Source organism: Cetorhinus maximus, chromosome 14, assembly GCF_964194155.1.
Source record: "Cetorhinus maximus chromosome 14, sCetMax3.hap1.1, whole genome shotgun sequence".
NCBI lineage: Eukaryota > Metazoa > Chordata > Chondrichthyes > Lamniformes > Cetorhinidae > Cetorhinus > Cetorhinus maximus.
Window position 1 is genome coordinate 29,386,970 of NC_135892.1, and position 26,817 is coordinate 29,413,786.

General features: G+C 43.5%; 1 protein-coding gene across 3 annotated transcripts in view; it reads left to right on the forward strand.

The window, feature by feature from the left end:
• The first annotated feature begins 3,824 nt into the window (after window positions 1-3,824).
• agpat4 (1-acylglycerol-3-phosphate O-acyltransferase 4 (lysophosphatidic acid acyltransferase, delta)) overlaps window positions 3,825-26,817 on the forward strand; it is a 192,942-nt gene continuing 169,949 nt past the window's right edge. For 2 of the 3 annotated variants that reach the window (XR_013578660.1, XM_078556739.1), the window contains exon 1: window positions 3,825-3,993. The gene's annotated coding sequence lies outside the window, so the exon portion shown is untranslated. The remainder of the gene's footprint in view (window positions 3,994-26,817) is intronic. The other variant, XM_078556741.1, reaches the window with a different exon arrangement.

The window sequence follows — 26,817 nt, forward strand, 5'->3', positions numbered from 1 at the left end:
GATGTTAGTGTAGAGCAGTTGGATCCAGTTGTGGAGTCCCTCCCCAAACCCCATTTTGGAGAGCACATCCACCATGTAGGTGTGCGATATTCTGTCAAAGGCCTTCTCCTGATCCAGGCTGATGAGGCAGGTGTCCACACCCCTGTCCTGCACATAGGCAATCTTATCTCTGAGTAGCGCAAGGCTGTCAGAGATCTTCCTGCCGGGCACAGCGCAGGTCTGGTCAGGGTGGATCACCAATTCCAGAGCGGACTTGACCCGATTGGTGATGACTTTGGACAGAATCTTATAGGAAAATGTCTTGACTCCAGAAAAACATGCAGAACCTGCTCCAGCTGCAGTTGATGGGGGTCGATGTCAAGGAGGAATTCCAAGAGGTGAAGAGCCAGCAACCCTCGCTCTTTGCCTCGGAGGCCTCCAAGATCATCTTCCGTTCCAGAGTCCGCTCCGTGGAGCAGGATGAGACGTGCTCACGTTTCTTCTTCCAAAAGGTACACAGAGAGAGCTCTGTGATCAGCAGCCTGAGGGAAGAAGACGGCTCAGTAAAGTCATCGCAGTCCGACATTTTGAGGATCAGCAAATCCTTTTATGCCGGATTGTATGACGTGAAACCCATTGACAGCACGGCCTCCCAGTCCTTCCTGTCCTCTATCACGGAGGTCTTAGACGACAGTACACGGGAGAGCCTGGACAAACCGCTAACTCTTGATGAACTGACTAAGGCCCTTGAGTCCTTTGAGAAGAGTAAAACTCCCAGAAGTGACGGCTTGCCGGCTGAGTTATATTCGGCCCTGTGGGGCTGGTTTGGCCCAGACCTGCTAGAAGTGTACGAGAGTATGCTTCTGGCCGGCAGCATGTCAGAATCCATGAGGAAAGGCATCATCACCCTCATCTACAAGCACAAGGGGGAAAGGGAGGAAATTAGAAATTGGCAACCTATTTCACTGTTAGCTGTGAAATAAATATTGTCCAGGAGAGCTCTTTGAAATAGTCTCATTCTATCTTTTACATCCACCTGATAGGGCTAATGGGGCCTCAGTTAAGCATCACATTTGAAGGATGGTACCTCTTACAGTGTAGTACTTCCTCAATGTTGCACGGGAGTGTGAGCCTAGATTATGGACTCAAGTTCTGTCTTTGAATTATGACAGGAAAATGAAATCTTTAAGATAATTGACAATAGAACAAAAGGGGGGAATGAGGAGAATTGTTTTTATATATTGAATTGTTCTGATCTGAAATCCAATAATGAAGAGGGGTTGAAGCAGATTCAGTGGTGACTTTCAAAAGGGAATTGGATATATATTTGAAAAGGAGAAATTTTCAGGGCAATGAGGAAAGAGCGGAGTGAGACTAATTGGATTGCTTTTTTATAGAGCTAGCACAGGTTTGATGGCTTTCTATGCTGTAAGGTTCAATGATTTTACTTAAGTGTGATGCTTAAAGGAAGTGTGCACTGTATGTAAGACTTTTAATATATTATAGATGTAATATTCACTATACAAATGGAATGGGTAGAAAAAAAGTTCGAAGAAATTAAAATAAATAAGAGATGGGGATACACTAAGGAGATGAACAGATTAAGGACAGGCAGGCAGAGACTTGCAGATTGGGAAAAACTGTTGAGAAGGATGGGTAAAGATCAATTGATATTGCAGATTGCATTTATAGACTACCGAGGCACGAAACTAAGGGGACATGGAAAGTTTGAGCCTCATCTTTCTCTGATGTTCAGGTTTTTTGTACATACTTAACTTCCCATTTGTGCTATTGAAAGTGAGTTGAATGTTATAACCTTATATTGTTTTAGTTCTATGAAGCTCAATGTGGGGGGGGGGGGGGGGCTGCAATTTGATTTTTTGCAGTTCTATAACAATATGTGGAATACAGCAGCTACAGTTTATATAGCACCCTTGATAGAGATGTAAGGCAAAATGGATACCAAGCCAAAGAAAGCAAAATAGTCAATGGCTGGAATTTTCGGCCCCGTCGCAGCGGGGTCAAGGGTGTTTAATGCCTTGGTGGCAGCTATTGAGATCAAAAAACCCAGCAAACAATGAAACATCAAACCTGGAGCCTTGTGATTTGTTTATGCGCACTTCTTTACTGTCAAACTGGAAAGAGAGATTTTCAGTTATATGCTGCCTTTCGTGACCTTGGAACGTCGAAACTCGTTTTTCAGCCAATGAAGTACTTTTGGGCTGGGATTTTCCAGGCCCATTGCAGGCGAGGCAGCACCCCAGCCAGAAGTCCATTGACTTGCAGTGGGACCGGAAGATGCCCGTGGCAGGTGGGCGCAGAAAATCCCGCCCTTGAAGTGTCGTCACTGTTGTAGGAAACGCAGCAACTAAATTACATGCACCAAGAACCCACAAACAGTAATGTGAGAATGACCAGATAATCTGGGTTAGTGATGTTGGTTGGGGGATAAATATTAGTCAGCACACAAGTGAAACTCCCCTGCTCTTTTACAGCCATCTGGAGGAAAAATGGAGCCTCAGTTTAACATCTCACCTGGAAGATAACACCTAGTCTAGTACAGTACATCCTCAGTGCTGCACTGGAGCGTCACCCCAGATTTTGTGTGGGGCTTGAAACCATAACCTTCCGATTGAGGGGCAAGAATGCAACCGTTAAGCCACAGCTAGCAATAACACTGTACCCACTTGACCATCTGTGGGTTGTCTGGTCATGCTGTAATGCACGTTCATTTTAGCAGATTTTTCTTTTCAGTCTGCTTTTGCTTTGTGCAATTGTGTAGCATGTTAAACTCATGAGTTTATTTTGCACAGTGTTTATCTTTTCCCTGGAGGCCTCCTGTACCATATATCAAGCTGGTGTTGAACATTCAATGAACTGCGCCACCCTTATCTCCAACTTGAAATTCTTACAAGTATAAAAAAAAGGAAATGCTCTAGAACAAAACTACTTTAATTAATGTTTCCAGATATTTTTGAAAAGCACAACATGCTCATTTTCACATGCTTCTCATTCTCCCTGAAAGGAATTCAAGATTTTATTGATGGGGAGGATAGAGAGATGTTATCTCTTTAACATTCCTGTAATTGAAAGAAGTTATAAATCCTTCAGAATTACATATTTGTACAAGTTTAGTGCCTGCTGTGTAGTTTAACATGCTATACATAAGTGCACAAAGCAAAAATAGACAGAAAAGACAAATCTGCTGAAATAATGGATTTGTGCAGTACAGCATGAGCAGACAACCCAAATATGGCCATGGCCACTGGCGAGGTGACTCATAGGCCAGACGTCCTCTCAGCCCTGGATTGGGATTCACTAGGTAAATTGAGGCAGAACAGCACTTACCCCAGCCAACAAAAGTGGACCTCACCTGAGTCTTCAGTCTAATTAACATCCTATAAGAGGGAGGGGTCTTTAAAATTATTCTTCTGTGATAGTATTGAGTGGCTGATATCTGCCACCTTCCACCTCAATCGTGTGCCTGCCTGGTACTTGCTTGATTGATTAGTGTAAGAGTGGGCTCTGTCCCAAAGCATATAATCTGCTTAGACAATTGGACTTCAAGAAAGGCGTCTAGAAGTTATAGGGGCAGAGCTGCATAATTTACAGCTTGTTTCTCTGTGGAAAAGGGAAGGGCAAGAGAATGAAGAAATCAGGCTGGCTGCAGTTTAAACACACGTGAAGTTGAATCCACAGAGCTGCCTTCTGTTTGAAGGGGCTATGGTGAAAGAAAAACATGGGCCAACTTCCAAGAAGCGGGTGGGGTGTGGAAGAATGAATCATACAGAACACAAGCACCTCATAAGCTCCAGGCTAAAGCAGAGCTTTAAAAGGAAGTGACATAGAGTGGGGAGAGACGTCAGCTGAGAACACATTTCTCCTCCAAGCCCATCCCCTGGGTGGAGTCCATCTCCCATCAGCACTAGATGACTTTACTGCTTTTTGAAATGTGATAGTTTTTTTTCTCTCTCCGGTATTGGGATACACGTGCCAAGGACCACTTGTTTGAAGGTATGTGGAACAGTTACGATTCGTTTATTTACACAGCAGATCTTCTGACGATTGAATATTGCTTGAAAACCTTGGTTGGATGTCAAAAACGGGCAGCTAGTCTAGTTGGTTTAGAGATAACCGAGCAATGGCTCGGTTATATACTTGGGCTCGTTTGTAGTTGGGCAGCAACATTCAGTTATATATTACAAATTGAATATAGGCACATGGTGAGCAAAGCATCTGTACTGATTCCTGCGAAAAGGTTACTGTTAGCAGCAAAACGTGTCTGATAAATCAATCCAGCTTTGCTGGCTGCTTTATGTCATCCTTTACACTCCCCTTTTCTGTTGCCATGGCTATATTTATGGCAAAATGTTTCGGAAATGCTGCTATGGGTCCATTCTAGTAATAGTATCTGAATCCTGAAAAGCATAGCGTTTCAAATGGGGGAAAACCCCATCACATTTGTAATTTCATTTTCTTCCAAGGGGTGTGCTCGTTGTCACGGCAACTGGCAACAGCTGCTTCCCAAACGTGCTTTTCCACTTCAAGAGGCCTTTGCCTACAGCGAAGTAATTGTCTTTTTAAAAAATATTCTGCTCGTTTTAAAATCTCCAGAAAGTAATGGTAGTTCCAATAATCAAAATAATTTACTGAAATGGAAGTGAAACAATTTAATTTGTTCCAAGAAACAAAAATAATCAAGAGACGGTCAGCCTTTAGCTGCTGGGTTTTCTTAATGCTTTGCAAGTATAGGGGCTCTCCAAGACACATTTAAAATATTCAATCATTGTTATTGACTGGGATATACTGTAAAAGTGTCAAGGCTCTGCAGGAAAGAATTTTGAAAACTGTTGCCTAATATTCAGGTCAAGTATTGTGATTACACACAAGCTCAAAACTTGCTGGACAAAATAACAGTGAGTTCATGTTGCAGGTCATTATGTACAAACTGACTAACAAGTTCAAATTAAGAAGCAGTATGCCATAATGTCTTTTTTTTAAAAAAAATCCAAACCTTTTAACGACGAGATAATTAACGTAATGTCACTTAACTTCTCTGGCCCAGAAAGGGAATAGTTTAAGCTGTTCAACTTTGTTCCTGAATGTAGTAAATTCTTTTAAAGGTTCTAAATATTTCACTTTTTTTTCTTATTTTACCTTTCTGTCGCTTCCTTTTCTCACTCTCAGTCCAATCTTTGCTTCCCTCCTTTATTTCTCTTTCTGGTTTGACTATTTTATCCTGCCTCTTTGTTCCTTTTCTTTCCCTCAATCCTTAAATTTTATTGCTTATGATGATAGACTTATTTGTCCTAGTATTCGCCTAGGTCCCAGATGCCCTGTTGCCCTTGCCATGCTGTCATTAACTCATTCTTCCAGCAGGTATCAGGACAAAAGTTATTGCGCTGAAGGGTGCAGGAAAAAGGTTAACTAATGCTATGTGATGCCCCACTGCAGCAAATTTTGATCCAGAATACCATGGAGAGACTGGATGAAGATTGATGTTTAGCATATTAATCTCAACCACATTTCATTGTAATTTTAGGTGTGGAATATAAAGCAAAGAACTTGAATTTGAAAAGCCCCTTTTAACATCTCTAATAAGCATGTCAAAGTGCTTCACACAAATAGTTTTCTTTTGTAAAGGCAAATATAGCAACCCAATTTATGCACAGCAAGTTCATAAACAGCTGTGAACAACCAGCTAATCTGTTCTGGTGGTGTTCATTGAGAGGGAAATGTTGGCGTTCCTCATTCTTTAATGCCCATCTGAATAGGCAAAGCTTTAGTTTGGCATCTCATCCAAAGGACAGCACATCCAACCATGCAGCACATTATGAACTCAAGTCTTGAAATGCAGCATGAATCCACAATGTTCTGACTTTGAGATAAGTGCTACCAACTGAACTAAGCAAAAGACAGATCCCCCTGGGTCCACTCTTGTACACTTAGCAGTCTGCCAAAGGACAGCTTAATTGCAGGCCACCATTTCTCTGTACTGAAGGAGGAAAATAATTAGTGGGCAGCAGATCCTGAGCCCATTCTTGTATTCCTCCTTGTCATGGTTTAAGAGCAGCAAATCCCCAATGGAAGTGGAGCCATCAGAGGTTGAGCTTGTATACTGCCCAGATTGTAGGTTGCTTTTAAAAGAAAAGCTTGTTAAGAGCTAAACAGTGGGATAGAAAGAACCTGCATTTATATACTTTTTCACAACCTCAGGATGCCCCAAAGCACTTGACAGCCAATAACTGCTCTTAAACTGTCCTAAAGTAGGAAATGGGGCAGGCACTTTGCACACATCAAGTTCACAAACGGCAATTAGATAAATGGGCTGATCTCTTTTTTTTAGTGGTGTTTGTTGAGGGATAAATACTTGCCAGGATAGCAAGAGAACTCCTCTGCCCTTTGCAGTGCTTGGGATCGTTATGCCCACCTAAGAGGGCAGACAGCTTAGCATCCATCTGAAAGATAACTCACTCTTGTTAACAGTGCAGCGTATCCCCAGTACTGCACTTGAGTGTCAACCAAGATTGTGCTCAAGATTCTGGAATGTGATTGAGTTCACAACCTTCTGACTTAGTGGCAAGAATGCTGCCATTGAGCAAAGTCTATGCGGGTGGAAGAGGAATAAATGAATGGCATGATGTACTGTGGGTTTTATGAGCATTATTTTATTCCTTTTTCCAAAGTCCATTCTTTCTCCATCTCTGTATGATTCCCAATTAGAAAGGTTCAAGGCCAGCATAAACTGAATGAACATATGAAATAACCTTTCTCCTTTTACTACTTGGGCAAACTCCAGTTCCTGGTGAACATATCATGCGTCTAGCTACTATTAGTGGGGAAAATGCTGAATGCTCCTTTTATATCCAGGGTTTGAATCTCAACAGAACGAATGTTCCTGTTTTCTGATGTCATTATCGACCCAAAATTAAATGGGCTGAGGGGGTCAAAAGCCAATTCCCCACAGATGAGTATAGTCTGCAAACCCATCAACTTTTGCGTCAACAGTTTTTTAAAAAATAAAAGGCATTGTCCTCCTGTTATTGCCAAAACTTTGGATATGGGTTGTGCATTTAAAAAGTCAAAATTGTGTGTGACATTATTAACAATGAAAATAATGTCCAAATCATCTTTCTCCCTAGATAGAGCATAGATGGAGTACCCCTTTAAATTTACATAAGCATTTTGACCCAATTCACAATTTCACCAAACACCATACAATGGCGGTATAGACCAAAATCATTCCCACTCAACACACCTTCCCTCTCCCCTTGCCCACAGACTTCTTTACTACAACTTTTCATTCCCATTAGCACCTGGTTGTGCACTGACATTTTTTAAAGCTGCTCTTCCTGCAAAACTGTTTCAGGTAAAAAGGCTTTTCTAAAAGGGCTAATTCCTTTTTAACTTATATAAAATATGATGGGGGGGGAAAAGGGGTTTTTTTTTGGAAAAAAAAGTCTGAACTTCACCAAATTGAGCATATTCTACAGCATAAAAGTTTTTTCACAAGTTTTGCTAGTGATTTCTCCAGGTGCGATTCTGTATCTGATTTGTACCTTTTTTCAATTTTGTACTTGTTTTTCTCGCCCAACAGCAAAAACAATTCCCAGTGCAGGGAGGGCAGGTAAATTCCTAACAGTAGATGTGCAACATTCATCATCCCTTGGGAAGAACTTAGCCTCTGATAGCCCTGCTAACAGCGTGGCTTCCTAATCAGCTGAAAATAGCTATGGCACCTATTGGAACTATTGTTTGACTAATGTCTACTGGATTCTAGGCCTTGAATGTCCTAAATAAAGGACCCTTGTCAGAAAGGAGGAGGGTTAGATTTGAAATACAAAACTGATGACAACCTACATTGTTTATATCACCTTTTTAATGTAGTAAAGCATCCAAGGTGCTTCATAGGAACATAATCAGAAAAAAACTGATACTGAATCAAAGAAGGGGACATTAGGACAGGTGACCAAATATTTTGTCAAAGAGGTAAGTTTTTAAGTAGTGTCTTGAAGGAGGGAGAGATGCAGAGAGGTTTTGGGTTGGGGTGGGGGGATGTTGGGGGAGGGAAATTCCAGAGCTTATGGCCTAGATGGCTGAAGGCACAGGCACCAATGGTGAGTCAAAGAAAACTGAGGATTATGAGGCCTGAGTTTGAAGAATACAGCATTCTCACTGTCGATGGAGAAGGTTACAGAGATAGGATACTTGGAAGACTCCTTTTGGCAGTTATCACCACTGATTGAAAAACAGTGAGTTGGCAATTTCATTACCTTGCTCAAATTATTGTATTCCACACATATGGAAAGGAAGAGATTGTTGCTTGTATGGGCACCAGGAAAATTGAAATAGAGCCAAGGTTGTCACCGTGGGGTGGAAAAATTATGCCTCTGTGTTCTATCATGAACTTGCACTGGTTTCCTGCATCACCACTGTGCCTATCAGCTAGGGGTATTCAGGAAGGTTGTATTTTCAACCTGATCACTTTAGCAACAGCTCTCTCTGTACAATGCAAGTAGAGCATCTGCTTCATTGACTATATTGTTGGAACCAAAATATTTCCATTAAATTTCTCTGGGAAAAATATCCCATTAAATTATTTTCCTTAAGATTTCAATATCCTAAGTAATTTATTAGTGAATTGATACTCTAACCATCATCACGGCTATGTCATGATGACTTGAAGCAGTCAAACTGTTAATACTTTAAAAATGTTTCCAGTGACCATTTCTCTTTAGCTATCATCGATGGAATATTGAGGTACAGATCTAATTGAATGGTGGAGTAGGCTCAAGGGCTGAATTACCTACTGATATTCCTATTGTTCTTGTGCCATTTTGTTGAGGTGGGACTATCCATCAATTCTTGCTAGAAAGTGTAAATGCCCAGATAAACATCATCTGGCCTCGCCTGTGACTCCTTCCTGGATGTATAAACTGCTGTTACATCTGTTTAGGTACAAAAGAGAATAGTCACAGCGGTTTACCAATTCATGTGATACCATACCCCAGTCTGAGTCCCTGATTTCGGGAAAGGAGGAGTGAAAGTTGGAGGAGAGATAAACGGAGGATATTTCCAAAAAAGAGGGAGGAAATAGGCTCCAGAAGCACCCAACTTGCTCAAACATTGAGATGGCCTGTCCTTTTAAGAAAAATTGGTATAGTGAATGAATCTCATCACTAGCTGTTTTCTTATCTCCTGTATCTGTGTACAGCACCAGAATAAGAATAATGTATCAATAGGGATTGGAATGTCTCTGTGCTTTTCTGTGGGATTCTGGTATTTGCTGACACTTTAAATATTTGTGTTGTGACATGTGTCTGGTTCATTCTATCAGATTTCCATGATAGTCTAGTGGCTACTGGTTTGAAGCATTCATTTCACTGGGTCTTCAGATGGGTGAGAGAGAACTTGATGTGAAAGACATCAATTGCCATGGTAGTATCGACTGATTTTTGTTCAACTTTCCTCAATGACCCACAATGTTGAGGGGGTGCAAATTTTGATCTTTAAGTATAAGGTTTGGATATTTTATATCATACAATTCCTGGTGTAGCTTCTCTTTTAGAAATATTGAGGGAAAAATTCAGCTTGCAGTAATTCAGTTTGCACCTGATAATTGCTGGCAGACGGCATTTGAAAATTAGAGTCAGAGAGGATGGTGGTTTGAAGGTGGGGGCTGGGGTGCAGGAAAATATCTCCATGTGTTCCATTTCATCAGGCAGTTCCATGGCACTAGGCAAGCCTGTAAATGGGCCAGCAGCCTGCTTGCCTGAATGAGGTGCAAGGCTGTTTTAAATCTACAAATTGACTCGGCCCTGAATTTTGAAAATGGAACTAACGAACGGGTTTTTGAAATGGGTTTCAAAATGGGTTTGAATATACACATTCTAAACTGTGTATTGAAAAGGGACAGACCCCAATAAGGTAGTAAAAATGTATATTATTGTGCTGTCAGGAAAGAAAACTTATATTTAGGACATCCCAAAGTGCTTCTCAACCAAAGAAGTAATTTTGAAGTGCATTTTACAATGTAGGGAAACGTGGCAGCCAATATGCATAAAACAAAATCTCATAGTATTATGATAATGACCAGATAATCTGCTTTAGTGATGTTGGTTGAAAGATAAATATTGAACAGGACATTGGGGAGAATTCCTTGCTGTTCTTCAAAATAGTGCCTTAGAGTCTTTTACATCCACCTGAGAGGACAGATGGACCTTGAGATTAACATCTGAACCAAAAGACAGCACTCTCAAAGTGCAGCACTCTCTCACCACTGCACTAGGAGTGTTAGCCTGAAGTTTTGCTCAAGAGTTCGGAGTGGCATTTGAACTTGTAGGCTTGGATTTTTGCAGAGTTATGGAGACTCCGCTGACCTTTTAAAAATAGTGGACAGGGTTTGGGTGTCCTGCCCATTTCCAACAGATCCTATTTTCACCGGTAGGGGGAAGGGGGCATGACTCCTAAGCTCATCAGGGCCATTTAAATTTGGGGCTGAGTTCGAACAAACCCCATTTTTGCTGTAGCAAAGGCCTTATCCTGCAGCACGAATTTATGAAAGAGATACGAATGCTCGTGAAGGGCACATAAGGTATGTAAAACTGTCAAGTTATTTAAATACAACTCTTTTTTTAAAAATAAAAGCAAGCCTGTCTGAATTTTTTGAAAAATTCTTCTAGCAGTTACAATAGCTGTTTGTTGACATTACCCCAAGGGGCTATCATTATGTCATTATTAATGCTTGGCTGTTTTCCACAAGGTACGATTGCAAGTTCACAGTTTGATTGACAGCTCCAAGAGGTTACAAAGGATTAGCTGCCTTTGAGGGATTATGAATACAAGTTATTTATTTTGATTAGGAATTAAGTACTTGAGGGAAGTTGTGAATGAGCTTCATGAATGGGAGTGTTTTTTATTATAGTAAAAGTTGCAATAGATATTTTTAGATCTTTATTATTCATCTCAACATGGCTCCTGAGGTCTGCCCATGGTGGATACTGGGTGAGTTGGCATGGAGGATATAAGGGCATAAGATGTAGGGCATGAGTTTGCACAAGGGCTATGAGGGCCATAGGGTGTGGGTGGCAGGGCATGAGTTGGCATAGGTGGGGACTGGGGGTGAGGGATAGAGGGCCTAGTATTTATTTTTTAAAAACAGGGACAAAGTCCAAGATAACCAAGTTGGGCCTTTTAAACATCCACCCTTGGCACTCAGCAGCATCTAGGGCTGTCTCCAACCTGTGTCTGGGGGCTCTGACTCCATCCTGCAACCACCCCACCGGAGCAAAAATTGTGCCACTTGGGGCACTTTTTCCTGAGTTGGGTGAGCCGAACCAGGAAATTTCCCAACTTGAGCTACCTGCCTTGGGAGTGATTAATTCAGCCCACAACCTCATATCCATAAATGAGATTACTACCATCTGAGCCATAGCTGACAAAGAGGAGCTAGAGTGCCACTCCAGGCTCCGTAACAATAGCGTGGTTTGGAGAGACTGGTGGAGTGAGTATCAGAAGACAAAATTCCTTCTCCATTCTAAGCAAATGTCAGTGAACATATTTTAATTTACTCACATTTTGTAACTTGCAATTGTGTATATGCCACTCCCAGAAATGACAAGTTAGCTATTACTGCAATCTTCAAAACATTTATTTTCTCACTGTTTCTCCATATGATTAACTTTTCTTCTACCTGTTCAAAATGGAATAGATTAAGACTGTAACTGTCTAAAAAGATTGAAAACTGAACTTTATAGCAGGGAATGGATTAGCATTAGAGAATTCCACATCCAGAAAGGCATTTGACAAAGTGCCACACAACACTTGTGAGCAAAGTTAGAGCTCATGGAATAAAAGGGACAGTAGCAACATGGATATGAAATTGGCTGAATGACAAGAAATAGTAGTGGTTAATGGATGTTTTTCAGACTGGAGGAAGGTATATAGTGGGGTTTACCCATAGTCTGTGTTGAGACCCTTGCTCTCCCTGATGCACCTTAAATGATGTAGACCTTGGTGTACAGGGCACAATGTCAAAATTTGGAAGTATTGTGAACTGTGAGGAGGAAAGTGCAGAACTTCAAAAGGACATAGACAATTTGGTGGAAAGAGTGGACAAATGGCAGATAAAATGTAAATGCAGTGAAGTGATTCATTTTGATAGGAAAAAAAAAGACAATATAAAATAAAGGGTACAATTCTAAAGTGGGTGCAGGAGCAGTGGGACCTGAGTGTATATGTGCATAAATCATTAAAGGTGGCAGGACAGGTTGAGAGCAGTTAATAAAGCAGAGGGCACCCTAGGCTTTATTAATATGGGCATGGAGTACAAGAGCAAGGAGGTTATGTTGAACTTGCATAAGCCACTGATTTGGCTTCAACTGGGGTATTGCATCCGGTTCTGGACGCTACACTTTAGGAAGGATGTGAAGACATTGGAGTTCAGAAAAGATTCACTAGAATGGTTCTAGGGTTGAGTAACTTCGGTTACATAGATAGATTGGAGAAGTTGAGACTGTCTTCCTTGGAGAAGTGAAGGTTGAGAGATTTGGTGGAGATATTCAAAATCATGAGGGGCTTTGACAGAGTAGGTAGGTGAAACTATTCCCATTGGTGAAAAGATCGAAAACCAAAGGACACAGAATTAAGGTGATTGACAAAAGAAGCAATGGAGTTATGAGGGGTGGAAAATGTGTCCATGCAATGAGTGGTTAGGATTTGGAATGCACTACCTGAATGGAATGGAGGTAGGTCCAATTGAGGCATTCTAGAGGGAATTGGATTATTATCTGAAAAGGAAGAATGTGGAGGGCTATGAGGAGAAGGTGGTGGAATGGTACTAGGTGAATTGCTCCTTCAGGCAACGGGATAGACAAAGGGTCGAATAGCCTCTGTAACCTTTGCGAAGATATCCAATCTGCATCATTCACAGACTGTCTAAATGTTTTGCAAAACTTGATTTTTTTTGTTGTTTCTTAAATATTCCTGCTTTGGCTTTACTGAAGGTCATTCTGCCCATCATGTCTATGGCATTTTTTAAAAAGAGCAATGCAACTGGTGCAACTCCCTTTTTTTTGTGTATATAATATTATGTAGGATCATGCTGGAAGTAATATTTTTAAGTTTATTCCAATATGCTAAAAATTCCAATGAAGCCAAGATCCTTTTTTGTCACTTCTTTGAAAACAACCAGCTGAGCATTTTGTAGTTATCCACAATTCATTTACTGCCCATATGCTTCATATTTGAGTCTGGATGGTGACCAAAGTGACATCACAAACCTGATTATATTTTTCTCCTCCCTGACTGTAGTGATGGTGAGCACCATTTTAATGCCCCTAATGGTGCCCCAACTGATCAGCTAACAACATAGAATGGAGACTTTCCTTGCTTGTTTGGTTTGATACTAAAGCAGGCCACAATCAGGGCAGCAATTCATAATATAGTTGCCGCCAACGTGACTTTGGGCGGGATTTGCCGCAGCTGGGATCTTTCAATCCTGCCGCAAATCAATGGACTTCTGGCTGGGGCACCACCTCGCCCGCAGCGGGCCCTGCCCACAATGGGGCCGGAAAATCCCGGCCTTTGTCTCCCAGAGAGGAAGTGACGACAGGTATATTTCTGGAAAAACTTCCACCCACAACCCAAGTTGTAAGACAATCATCTTTGTATGAATGTCTCATTGCTGTGAAATATGTTCAATTAAAACCATATTATTTTAATCTCCTCTGCATAGCTATTAATGCTTCTCTAGATTTTACATCTAGTCAGTGCATAGCAGGCTGAGTGAAACAAGGCATTCATTATTGCTTTTACAATGCTTCTCAGTTTAACAGAATCTTCCTTTAGGCTTATTCATAATTTAAAATGGGGCATTTTTTTGCTACAAGAATTTTCTCCCCTTGTCTGTGTTATTGAAATGCCTTTGTGTAGACAGTGCCTAGTTCATTTTACAAAGACATGTGTTAACATTCAAATTTCCCATGCCTAGGAATTTGAATGAAGTAGCTTGGAAATATTGTGCATTTTAAAAAATTTTTTACTTCTTGAAGGGACTGTCTCTCATGACCAACATGGGAAATTAACTTAGAAATGTGCAATATTTTCAGGTAGCATAGTTTTGGACAATTCCACTCTCGAATATCAGTGGGAGATTGTAATTTTAAATGCACACTTGGCATTTTAAATATCCTTGCCTGAGATAAAAAATCTTTGGGTCATTGTTGGAACAGTGTGCCACACCACCAAAAATCACCACAACTGACGGGTAGCTCATTGCACAGGTTGCCCACCCAAGCCATTGGTCATGTCAACCCACTGACCTATCTTAGATGCAGCGAGTCGCTGACTGGCATTCTATGAAGAAGTCCACAGTCCAGAGTTTCCTCTCGGCTAACTTCAGAAGGGAGGAGAACTATCTTAATTTCAAAACCAGGAAAAGTTCCCTCTGTCCCACTGAACATATAATCAGCTTGTTTGCTGCTGAGCCTGACTTGAGCAGATGAGGTATGGATAATGCAAGCCTCACTTAAAGAGAACATGGGTGAGAAAATTGGAGTTTCAATATTAATCACAGAATTTTACTTTTTATTTAGATGGTAAATCATAATTGTTTGTCTTTCAGTTCTGCAGATCTTTCAGCAACAATTTGCATTTAGCATCTTAAGTAAAACATCTCAAGGAGCTTTATAGGAATATTATCAAACAAAATTTAACACAAGGCATGTAAGTAGACTGTTAGGACAGGTGACCAAACACTTGATCCAAGAAGTAGGTTTTGGAGAATCCTTCTTCGGACAACATGAAGTAGGCATCCAGTCTGGAGTATGAACAGCAAGTCTTTATTAACAACTCATACCTGTACCTTTTACTGTAAATATGTACAGTTAGAGCTGACCCCATTCTAGGTCTTAACCCAAATCTGTCCATCTCCAGCCTGACTCCTGATTCTGGGTCAGGTGTCTTCTATCACTCTGTAGGTGGTACTGCACTCAGTCCCACATTAACCATTTATGTCCCAGACCCTCTACACCTCACCCGACAACACCCACCCCAGCCCAAGTCTTTATCCCATGGATATAGTTACCTTAGCTTACTTCCAAGTCTTACATTGCTTTAAGTCTTGTGCATTAACCTTATTGTTACAACCTTGATGCTATGCTAACATTAATGCTATTACAATATTAACATTAGCTATATTTTCATTAACCTATACCCCCACCCTGCCCTTCTAAGTTCTTGAAGTTAGAGGTTCGGGTGGTTTGGAGCCTTTGTCACTCATATCTCAATCATTGTTCTGTAGGAAGTGTGGTATGCTCCGGTGTTGCTTGTTCTTGTTGGCTTGGTGGTTGGATTGGTGTTTGGGTACGGTTTCATCCGTTTCTTCCATTGCTTGAGGTTAAACCACACCTGGCTGTCTGGCAGTGTATAGCTGTTACTCTTGACCATTTCTTGTGGCCTGGACAAAAATGGTATTCGTCTACTTGGCGGTGTTTCTTCTTTGTTTAGGCTGTCTGGAAGCTTGCTGAGGAAGACAGTTTCTGTGACAAGAAGAAAAGGGGGTAACATGCTCACCTTTTGCCTTTTGTTGATGGTGTGCAACTGCTACCAAGTTCCCTTGGGGTTTTGGCACACTGGCTGGAAATTGCTGTGTGTGCACATTATGGATGGTGTGGCTACTGACTGTACCATCACCGTAGTTGGAGATAGAGGCTCCTCAGACTGTTGCTGCTTCTCTGATACCACTGCTACCAGAGGTGCAATGGTAATCTCATGTGGTAGATTGGTTTGATCATTGGGGACGCTCCAGGATCTGGAAAGATGATCGGCAAACCTGCTCCGCAAAACAGAAAAGGTTCAAATGAAATCAAAGTCTGAATACTCTTTAGTATTTGAGGACTCAGGACTGTGCTGTTCTGGCCAGCTAACAACTGAGGTAGTCTTGACATTTTCCGCCGGCTGGGTAAGATTGAGGGCTATGCAGGCATCACTGCTCAGAAGAGAGGCTGATTGCGGATGATGTTCATCAGCTCAAAGATTTGTTTGTCACCATGCCTCAGTGGTTCAAGGATCGGACTCCCCTGCTCCATACAGTGGGATGTCTGTCGTTTGAATCCAATGACCTTGGAGCCATGGTTACAGGATATACAGGACTGTCATGCCGAGAAGAACGGCTGTGCATCTTCTGCGTCTTCTGTCTTGACCTCGTGGATGACCTTTGGGATGCCTGTGTGGTGCTGGCGTTTTGACTTGCACAGTTTATCAAGTGTCCCTCTTGGTTGTAATGGAAGCATTGGGCAGTGCTCAGAGGACACTGATCTTTCCTGTGAGGGTGCTTGCACTGTAGCGCTGGCAAGGTTGCTCTGCTGGGTGGTTCAGGAGTTGCTTTCCCTGACTTGGGTGGCCCCTGCATTTTAATGACCTGATTATAGTGGACTGAGGGTTGGTTTCTGTCCCTCTCACCCCTCAGGTTGGTTCGCTATTGCTCATGTAGCTCAAAGTCTAAGTGGCTGGATTGCTTTGTCTAGGGTAAGATTGCAGATCTGCAGAATTTTTTCTGAAGTCTGGAGCAATGCTGTATCTTAACAAATCTTCACCAAAGACTCCAATTCTGTTTCTGGTCTGGGCCATGGGTGAATCTCTGTGGAGCTAGAAGTGTGGAATTGCAATCTATTTTTTTTTGAAGATTTTAAGTCTGTGTATAGCTTTAAGAGGTTACAGGCGCCTCCGGTTACTGTTGAACAAAGGATCTTCCCGCACTTGCTGGTTTTTGGTGGGCCTTTCAAAATGGTGTGCTTCTACCTGAAGAAGGGGCTACAATGGCAGTGGAGGTCAGCTGGCTGTTGATTTAATTAATTCATCAGTATCACATTTCGAGTTGGGGCTCTTGGAAAATAACCATTTCCAAACCTGGATTATTACAAAATGCCTGGAGCAGATGAAATAAATTATTAATGATTTTTGTTTTATTTTCTTGCCGGACTCAGGAGGCACAAACTGAAACTTGGAGCCTGGAATTGTGTTTAGTGATTTTGTTTTTTTTTTAGTTGCTTTCAAATGGTGCTCCTGACTGAATGACTGACTTAAAAGGGGTTTTTCAGGGCTAACTGGCCCTTGGAGGCTGCCAGTGCTGCTTGCTGAAGCTGGACTTCCAAGAGGGATGGAATGGAGTCTTCTGCTCGAGGGAAAACTTCTACCTTTTTGTCAGCTTCCAGGTTCTTGAGTCCCTGGAGCTTTTTCTTTCTGGTGAATTTTCTCAGCAACTGCAGCTTCAGTTGAGAGTTAGGTTCAGTGTAGAAACCATTAAAGGTATCCTTTTTTTTCCTTAGTTTCTCAGCATTAATTGTTTTGTAGTACAGAAAGTATTGCTGAAAAGAGACATGTCTAAGTTTTTTGTCTTGCGCTCATATATTGCTATTCTTGCAAGTGTCCTGATAAGAGGGGAAAAAAACAACAATTTATACTATATACGAAGAGAGTGCTGATTGGTTGGCAAGTGACGTTGCCATGGAGAATGTACCACTGGTGGTGGCTGACAGTTAACTGCCAAGCATTGTTTGAAATTTAAATCAGGCAGTTTGACCCTGATTCCTGAGGAATGAGTCAGCGAATGGCTGTCACTTACTTTGTATAGCTGAAACAGGCACAATGCAGACAGAACACACACACACAAAGAACAGGGCCCTGTGTATTAATATATGTAGCTTCCATTGTACGCAAATAGAAATATGACCAAAACAAATAAATATTTGTTTTACTCTAACTCAAAATTAATAGAAAATAACATTTTCTGGTTTTTGCCTAGGCATATTTGATGTGAATGGCAAGACTGAACTACATTTTGAAGCTAAGGTCCAACTGGCCTGAAGTTGAATCCCCAGGTCAAACCTTCAGATATGAATAGATGAAATCTTAAATTGGGAACTAGGCATACAGAGAAATACCTTGTATAATGTGCTGCTATTTTCCTCTGCATCTTGCTCTGAATCGTGGCTGCTGTGTGGATCTGGCAGGATGGGAAAGGATTGTGGGTCAAATCCAAATCTATTTAATGCTGTCTTGAAAGCAGATTGCTGAGTTATCCCTAGAAGCTTGTGGGAGAAATGATCTCTTGTCTATATCTCAAAGACGAGCTTGTCATAGTATACTGCTAAATTTGTGTCTAAAGTGATATGAAAAGCTTACCATGTTGCAACTTAACAAGCAGTGAACAAATATGTGCTGATAGAAGATTATGGTCGCTTCAACACTTTTTTAATTCTGCTGTAAAATCTGACTGTTAGTATAATGTCAACCATAGCTCAGTTAGTAGCACTCTCCCCCAAATCAGAAAGTTGCAGGTCCAATTCCTGCTAAAGAAACTTGAGCCCATAAACTAGGGCTAGGGTCTGCAGCCTTAATGACGAGCCATTTTTAAGATGGAGCTGTTGACTAAATTTTTAAGAGCCCCAATGCTGTTACTCAAGTGTCCATAATTTAAAAAAAGGCAGCAGAGGCACAGTTATCGATTTCTATGCAACACTGTTTTACTGATACTTATAAACATACAGGTATTGATCTTAATGAAAGAGGACATTTGGTTGTCAACAGTTTAAAGATTTTGACAAATTACTAATTGAATGATGCCTTCGCACAAGCACCATGTTAATAAAAGTTTAAAACAACATTTAATTGTCCTAATGAGGAACAATTAAATAGACTGGGCCTTTATTCTCTGGAGTTGAGAAACATGAGCATTCAAACATACAAAATTTTTACAGGGCCTGATGGGGTAGGTGCAGGATGTTTCCCCTGGCTGGGGTGTCTAGAACCAGGGGACAGTTTTAGAATAAGTGGCAGGTCATTTAGGACTGAGATGGGGAGGAATTTCTTCACTCAGAGGGTGGTGATTCTTTAGAATTCTCTACCCCATAGGGCTGTGGAGGTTCAGTTGTTGAGTATGTTCAAAACTGATCAAGAGATATGGGTATAATACAAGAAAATGGTGTTGAAGTAGAAAATCAGCCATGATCTCATTGAGCCTGCACTGCCATTCAAAGGGCTGAATGGCCTACTCCTGCACCTAGTTCTTATGTTCTTAGTTAACCCCTTTACATGGGGATTGGAGGAAATATACTCTGTGTGATTTTCTGCTGCTGGATTTCTTTGGAGAGTCATTTGATATCTGGACATTATGCTGTCACGTTCATTTGCAAGCAGGATTGTAAACTTTCATCCTTCAATTTGTTTTTTGTGAAATTCTTAAACACTTGCTCAAACTGGAGTTGAATTTATATCCTCAATCTAAGGATCATAAGACCATAAGACATAGGAGCAGAAATTAGGCCCATCGAGTCTGCTCCGCCATTCAATCATGGCTGATAAGTTTCTCAACCCCGTTCTCCCGCCTTCTCCCCATAACATTTGATCCCCTTACCAATCAAGAACCTATCTACCTCGGTCTTAAATACACTCAATGACCTGGCCTCCACAGCCTTCTGTGGCAATGAATTCCATAGATTCACCACTCTCTGGCTAAAGAAGTTTCTCCTCATCTCTGTTCTAAAAGGTCTTCCCTTTACTCTGAGGCTGTGCCCTCGGGTCCAAGTCTGTCCTACTAATGGAAACATCTTCCCCACGTCCACTCTATCCAGGCCTTTCAGTATTCTGTAAGTTTCAATCAGATCCCCCCCTCATCCTTCTAAACTCCATCGAGTATAGACCCAGAGTCTTCAAACATTCCTCATATGTTAAGCCTTTCATTCCTGGGATCGTTCTCGTGAACCTCCTCTGGACCCTCTCCAGGGCCAGAACATCCTTCCTGAGATAATGGGCCCAAAATTGCTCACAATATTCTAAATGTGGTCTGACCAAAGCCTTATAAAGCCTCAGCAGCACATCCCTGCTTTTTATATTCTAGTCCTCTCAAAATAAATGCTAACATTGCATTTGCCTTCCTAACTACCAACTCAACCTGCAAATTAACCTTAAGAGAATCCTGGACTAGGACTCCCAAGTCCCTTTGCACTCTAGATTTCTGAATTCTCTCCCCGTTTAGAAAATAGTCTATGCCTCTATTCTTCCTACCAAAGTGCATGACCTCACACTTCCCCACATTGTATTCCATCTGCCACTTCTTTGCCCATTCTCCTAACCTGTCCAAATCCTTCTGCAGCCTACCCCCCCTCCTCAATACTACCCGTCCCTCCACCTATCTTTGTATCATCTGCAAACTTAGCCAGGATGCCCTCAGTTCCTTCATCTAGATCATTAATGTATAAAGTGAAAAGTTGTGGTCCCAACACTGACCCGTGCGAAACTCTACTAGTCACCGACTGCCATCCTGAGAAGGACCCCCTTATCCCCACTCACTGCCTCCTGCCAGACAGCCAATCTTCTATTCATGCTAGTAACTTGCCTCTAACACCATGGGCTCTTATCTTACTGAGCAGCCTCCTGTGCGGCACCTTGTCAAAGGCCTTCTGGAAGTCCAAGTAGATAACATCCATTGGCTCTCCTTTGTCTAACCTACTCGTTACCTCCTCAAAGAATTCTAACAGATTTGTCAGGCATGACCTCCCCTTGATGAAACCATGCTGACTTTGCCCTATTTTACCATGCACTTCCAAGTATTCTGAAATCTCATCCTTAATAATGGACTCTAAAATCTTACCAACGACCGAGGTCAGGCTAATCGGCCTGTAATTTCCCATCTTTTGCCTCACTCCCTTCTTAAGCAGGGGGGTTACATTAGCGATTTTCCAGTCCTCTGGGACCCTCCCTGACTCCAGTGATTCCTGAAAGATCACCACTAACGCCGCCACTATCTCTTCAGCTATCTCCTTCAAAACACTGGGGTGTAATCCATCTGGTCCAGGTGATTTATCCACCTTCAGACCTTTCAGTTTTCCTAGCACCTTCTCCTTGGTAACGGCCACCATGCTCACCTCTGCCCCCCCGACTCTCTTGAACTTTGGGGATGTTACTCGTGTCTTCCACTGTGAAGACTGACGCAAAGTATCTATTCAGTTCCTCTGCCATTTCTTTGTTCCCCACTACTACTTCTCCAGCGTCATTTTCCAGTGGCCCAATGTCCACTTTTCCCTCTCTATTACCCTTATATATCTATTGAACTCTTGCAATCTTTTATATTACTGGCTAGTTTACCCTCATATTTAATCTTCTCCCTCCTTATTTTTTTAGTTGTCCTCTGTTGGTCTTTGTAGGCTTCCCAATCCCCTGGTTTCCCACTGTTCTTCGCCGCATTGTATGCTTCCTCTTTAGCTTTTATGCTGTCCCTGGCTTCCCTTGGCAGCCATGGTTGCCTCGTCCTCCCTTTAGTATGCTTCTTCTTCCTAGGGATGAATTTTTGCTGTGTCTCCCAAATTGCTCCCAGAAACTCCTGCCATTGCTGTTCCACTGTCTTTCCTGCTAGGCTCATCTCCCAGTCAATTCTGGCCAGCTCCTCCCTCATGCCTCTGTAGTTGCCTTTATTCAACTGTAATACTGTTACATCTGATTCCAGCTTTTTCCTCTCAAATTGCAGGGTGAATTCTATGATATTATGGTCACTTCCTCCTAAGGGTTCCTTCACCTTAAGCTCCCTTATCAAATCTGCCTCATTACACATCACTAAATCTAGAATTGCCAATCCCTAGTGGGCTCCACCACAAGCTGCTCCAAAAAGCTATCTCATAGACATTCCACAAATTCCTTTTCTTGGGATTCACTACCAATCTGATTTTCCCAGTCTTCCTGCATATTGAAATCCCCCATGATCACTGTAACCTTGCCTTTCTTACACGCCTTTTCTATCTCTTGGTGTATCTTGTGCCCCACATCCTGACTACTGTTCGGAGGCCTGTGCATAGCTCCCATTATGTTTTTTTTACCTTTGCGATTCCTCAACTTTACCCACGCAGATTCTACATCTTCTAACCCTACGTCGTTTCTTGCTATCGATTTAAATTCATTTCTTACTAACAAAGCAACCTCACCCCCTCTGCCAACCTGCCTATCTTTTCGATAGGATGTGTATCCTTGGATATTTAGCTCCCAGTCCTGATCCCCTTGCAGCCATGTCTCTGTGATGCCCACCACATCATACCTGCCAATTTCAAACTGCGCCACAAGCTCATTTTACCTTATTTCATATACTGCGTGCATTCAGATACAACACCTTCAGTCCTGTATTTCCCGCCCCCTTTCTCATTGTCGTCCCTTTATCTGATGTGCTTGAAGTTAGATTCCTAGCCCTTTCCAAATACCCTGTCCTATTTTGTGTTCTGGAGACTTCAATAGCCTCTCCTGGGCTCTCCTTTCTTTTCAGGTTTTTCATAATTTTCCATGAAGTTGAATACACCCCCCCCCACACGCTAACCTGCTGCATTGTTTCCCATTAGTCATACTTCTTGGAGTTTTACCCTTCTCTCCACCCCCCCCACCCCCACTTTATAGTTTAAAGTCCTGTTGACCACCCTATTTACCCTTTTCGCTAGAACATTGGTCCCAGATCGGTTCAGGTGGAGACCGTCCCAACGGTACAGATCCCTCCTGTTCCAATACTGATGCCAGTGCCCCATGAAATGGAACCCCTCTTTCCCGCACCACTCCTTTAGCCACGTGTTTACTTCCCTTATTCTCTCATCCCTATGCCAATTTGCACGTGGCTCGGGTAATAATCCGGAGGTTATAACCCTTGAGAACCTGTTCTTTAATTTAGTTCCTAGTTCCTGATAATCCCCAAACAGGTCCTCTTTCCTAGTCTTACCTATGTTATTTGTCCCGACGTGGACCACAACAACTGGATCCTTCCCCTCCCTCTCCAATATCCTTTCAAGCCGGTCAGAGGTATCCCTCACCCTGGCACCGGGCAGGCAACATACCATGCGGGACTCTCGATCCTGCTTACAAAGGATGCAATCAATTCCCCTAATTATAGAATCCCCTACAACGACCACTTGTCTTTTTGCTCCCCCCTCTTGAATGGCCTCCTGTGCCACGGTGCTGTGGTCAGCTGGCTCATCCTCCCTACAGCCCTGTTCCTCATCCACATGGAGCGAGTACCTCGTACCTGTTGGACAAGCTCAAGAGCTGAGGCTGCTCTGTTCCTGAACACAGGATTCCTCTACCTGCCTCACTTGCAGTCACATCCTGCTGACCCTGACCACTGACCAAACTTGAGGTACTTAACCTACCGGATGTGGCCGCCTCCCGAAACAAAGCGTCCAGGTGACTCTCCCCCTCCCGGATGTGCCACAGTGTCCAGAGCTCGGACTCCAGCTCATCAATTCTGAGCCGGAGTTCCTCCAGCAACCAACACTTGCTGCAGATGTGGTCACTGCTGCTCGCAATGGGATCTGCCAGCACCCACGTCGTACAGCTACAGCACAACACCTGCCCAGCCATCTCAACTTAGATAATTGTGTTTTTTTTTCAAATTTGGTGCAGATTTCCTACCAACCAATCAGGTTACAGCTTTCCTGTGATGTCACTTTTTCAGTTTTGGCTTAAGTTACTCTGTGCCCTGAGGTCACCGCTCCGGTGCTCCTCCCTCCGAGTCTGCTCCCTGGAGACAAGGAGCGAATCCCCGAGGTAAGCTAGATTTATACTCACTGCTCCGGTGCTCCTCCCTCCAAGTCTGCTCCCAGGATTTACTCACCAATCAGCTGCTTTTTCTTTAAAATCCACTTTCAGATGAGTGTCCCTCGTAGGTCTGGTGCACTCCTGAAGGCACTGCCTCTTCCTCTGTTTTTCTTTTAGGTTTGAGGAGGAGGGCGGGATGGAAATACTACAGCAATGTAATGTTTAGGGCTATTCCGTTCTTTGACAGTGGGTCTTCCTCAATTCCCTCCTGAGTCGCGGTGACTTCTCCCAGAATATACTTTATTCATAAAATATCTTCAATCACATTCCAAACCATTTCAAGAACAACATTACAAGGGTACAATCCAGGTTAAACTTTTACAAAATGTATCACCAGGTGCATCAGTACAAACAATATTACAATCATTTACAGCCTTTCATTTTGATCTGTACAGCCCGAGGGGCTCTAAACAGTTCCCAGTCTCTCGGTGCGCTGTGGTAGAAAGGTCTTAGACAGCGACCCTTCCCCATTGCGCCTTTGCGGCAGCTGCCCCAAGCTTTAGTGCGTCCCTCAGCACGTAGTCCTGGACTTTGGATTGTGCCAGTCCGCAACAATCGGTCGGGGACAACTCTTTGTGCTGGAAGACCAACAAGTTTCGGGCAGACCAAAGCGCCTCTTTCACCGAGTTGATGATCCTCCAGCTGCAGTTGATGTTTGTCTCGGTGTGTGTCCCTGGGAACAGCCCGTAGAGCACAGAGTCCTGTGTCACAGAACTGCTCGGGATTTTTTTTTTTTTTTTGTAAAAATATACTTTATTCATAAAATATCTTCAATCACATTCCAAACCATTTCAAAAACAACATTACAAGGGTACAATCCAGGTTAAACTTTTACAAAATGTATCACCAGGTGCATCAGTACAAACAATATTACAATCATTTACAGCCTTTCATTTTGATCTGTACAGCCCGAGGGGCTCTAAACAGTTCCCAGTCTCTCGGTGCGCTGTGGTAGAAAGGTCTTAGACAGCGACCCTTCCCCATTGCGCCTTTGCGGCAGCTGCCCCAAGCTTTAGTGCGTCCCTCAGCACGTAGTCCTGGACTTTGGATTGTGCCAGTCCGCAACAATCGGTCGGGGACAACTCTTTGTGCTGGAAGACCAACAAGTTTCGGGCAGACCAAAGCGCCTCTTTCACCGAGTTGATGATCCTCCAGCTGCAGTTGATGTTTGTCTCGGTGTGTGTCCCTGGGAACAGCCCGTAGAGCACAGAGTCCTGTGTCACAGAACTGCTCGGGATGAACCTCGACAGCAACCACTGCATCTCTCTCCAGACTTTCTTTGCAAAGGCACAATCCACAAGGAGGTGGACAACGGTCTCTTCCCCACCGCAGCCACCTCGAGGGCAACGTGCAGAGGGGGTGAGCTTCCTGGCGTGTAGGAAGGATCTGACGGGGAGGGCCTTTCTCACCACCAGCCAAGCTACGTCTTGGTGCTTGTTGGAAAGTTCTGGCGATGAGGCATTCTGCCAAATGACTTTGACAGTCTGCTCGGGGAACCATCCCACAGGGTCCACCCTCTCCTTATCCCTCAGGGCCTCTAGGACGTTACGTGCTGACCACTGCCTGATGGACTTGTGGTCAAAGGTGTTTTTCTGCATAAATTTTTCCACCAGGGACAGGTGGTACGGCACGGTCCAACTACTTGGAGCGTTCCGCGGCAGCGTGGCCAGACCCATCCTTCGCAACACCGGGGACAGGTAGAACCTCAGCACGTAGTGACACTTGGTGTTTGCGTACTGAGGGTCTACGCACCGCTTGATGCAGCCACACACAAAGGTGGCCATCAGTATGAGGGCGATGTTGGGCACGTTTTTTCCCCCTTTATCTAGAGGCTTGTACATCGCGTCCCTGCGGACACGATCCATTTTCGACCTCCAGATAAAGCGGAAGATGGCTCGAGTGATCGCCATCGCGCAGGAGTGTGGAATGGGCCAGACCTGCGCCACGTACAGCAACAGCGAGAGTACCTCACACCTGATGACCAGGTTCTTACCCGCAATGGAGAGGGAGCGTCGCTCCCACATGCCCAGTTTCCTTTTCACCATAGCCACTCGCTCCTTCCAGTTTCTAACGCATGCCCCGGTCCCTCCGAACCATATCCCCAGCACCTTCAGGCCGTCAGCCCTGACAGTGAAGGGGACAAAGGATCGGTCAGCCCAGTTCCCAAAGAACATGGCCTCGCTCTTCCCACGATTTACCTTGGCTCCCGAGGCCAGTTCGAACTGGTCGCAGATGTGCATCAGTCTGCGCACCGACAGCGGATCCGAGCAGAAGACGGCGACGTCGTCCATGTACAGGGAGGCTTTTACCTGAGTGCCTCCACTGCCTGGGATCGTCACTCCTCTTATGCCCGGATCCTTCCTGATGGACTCGGCAAAGGGTTCTATGCAACACACGAAAAGGACAGGCGAGAGAGGGCAGCCCTGCCTGACTCCAGATTTAATCGGAAAGCTATCTGTTTCCCACCCATTGATTGAGACTGCGCTACTGATGTTAGTGTAGAGCAGTTGGATCCAATTTCGAATTCCCTCCCCAAACCCCATTTTGGAGAGCACATCCCCCATGTAGGTGTGCGATATTCTGTCAAAGGCCTTCTCCTGATCCAAGCTGATGAGGCAGCTATCCACACCCCTGTCCTGTACATAGGCAATCGTATCCCTGAGCAGCGCCAGGCTGTCAGAGATCTTCCTGCCTGGCACAGAGCAGGTCTGGTCAGGGTGAATCACCAATTCCAGAGCGGATTTGACCCGGTTGGCGATGACCTTGGACAGAATCTTATAGTCCATATTCAACAGTGAAATGGGTCGCCAATTTCTAATTTCCTCCCTTTCCCCCTTGTGCTTGTAGATGAGGGTGATGATGCCTTTCCTCATGGATTCTGACATGCTGCCGGCCAGGAGCATACTCTCGTACACTTCTAGCAGGTCTGGGCCGATCAAGTCCCACAGAGCCGAATACAACTCCGCCGGCAAGCCGTCGCTTCCGGGGGTTTTACTCTTCTCGAAGGACTCGAGGGCCTTAGTCAGTTCATCAGGAGTTAGCGGTTTGTCTAGGCTCTCCCGCGTACTGTGGTCTAAGACCTCCGTGATAGAGGACAGGAAGGACTGGGAGGCCGTGCTGTCCGTGGGCTTCACGTCATACAGTCCGGCATAAAAGGATTTGCTGATCCTCAGAATGTCGGACCGTGATGACTTTACTGAGCCGTCTTCTTCCTTC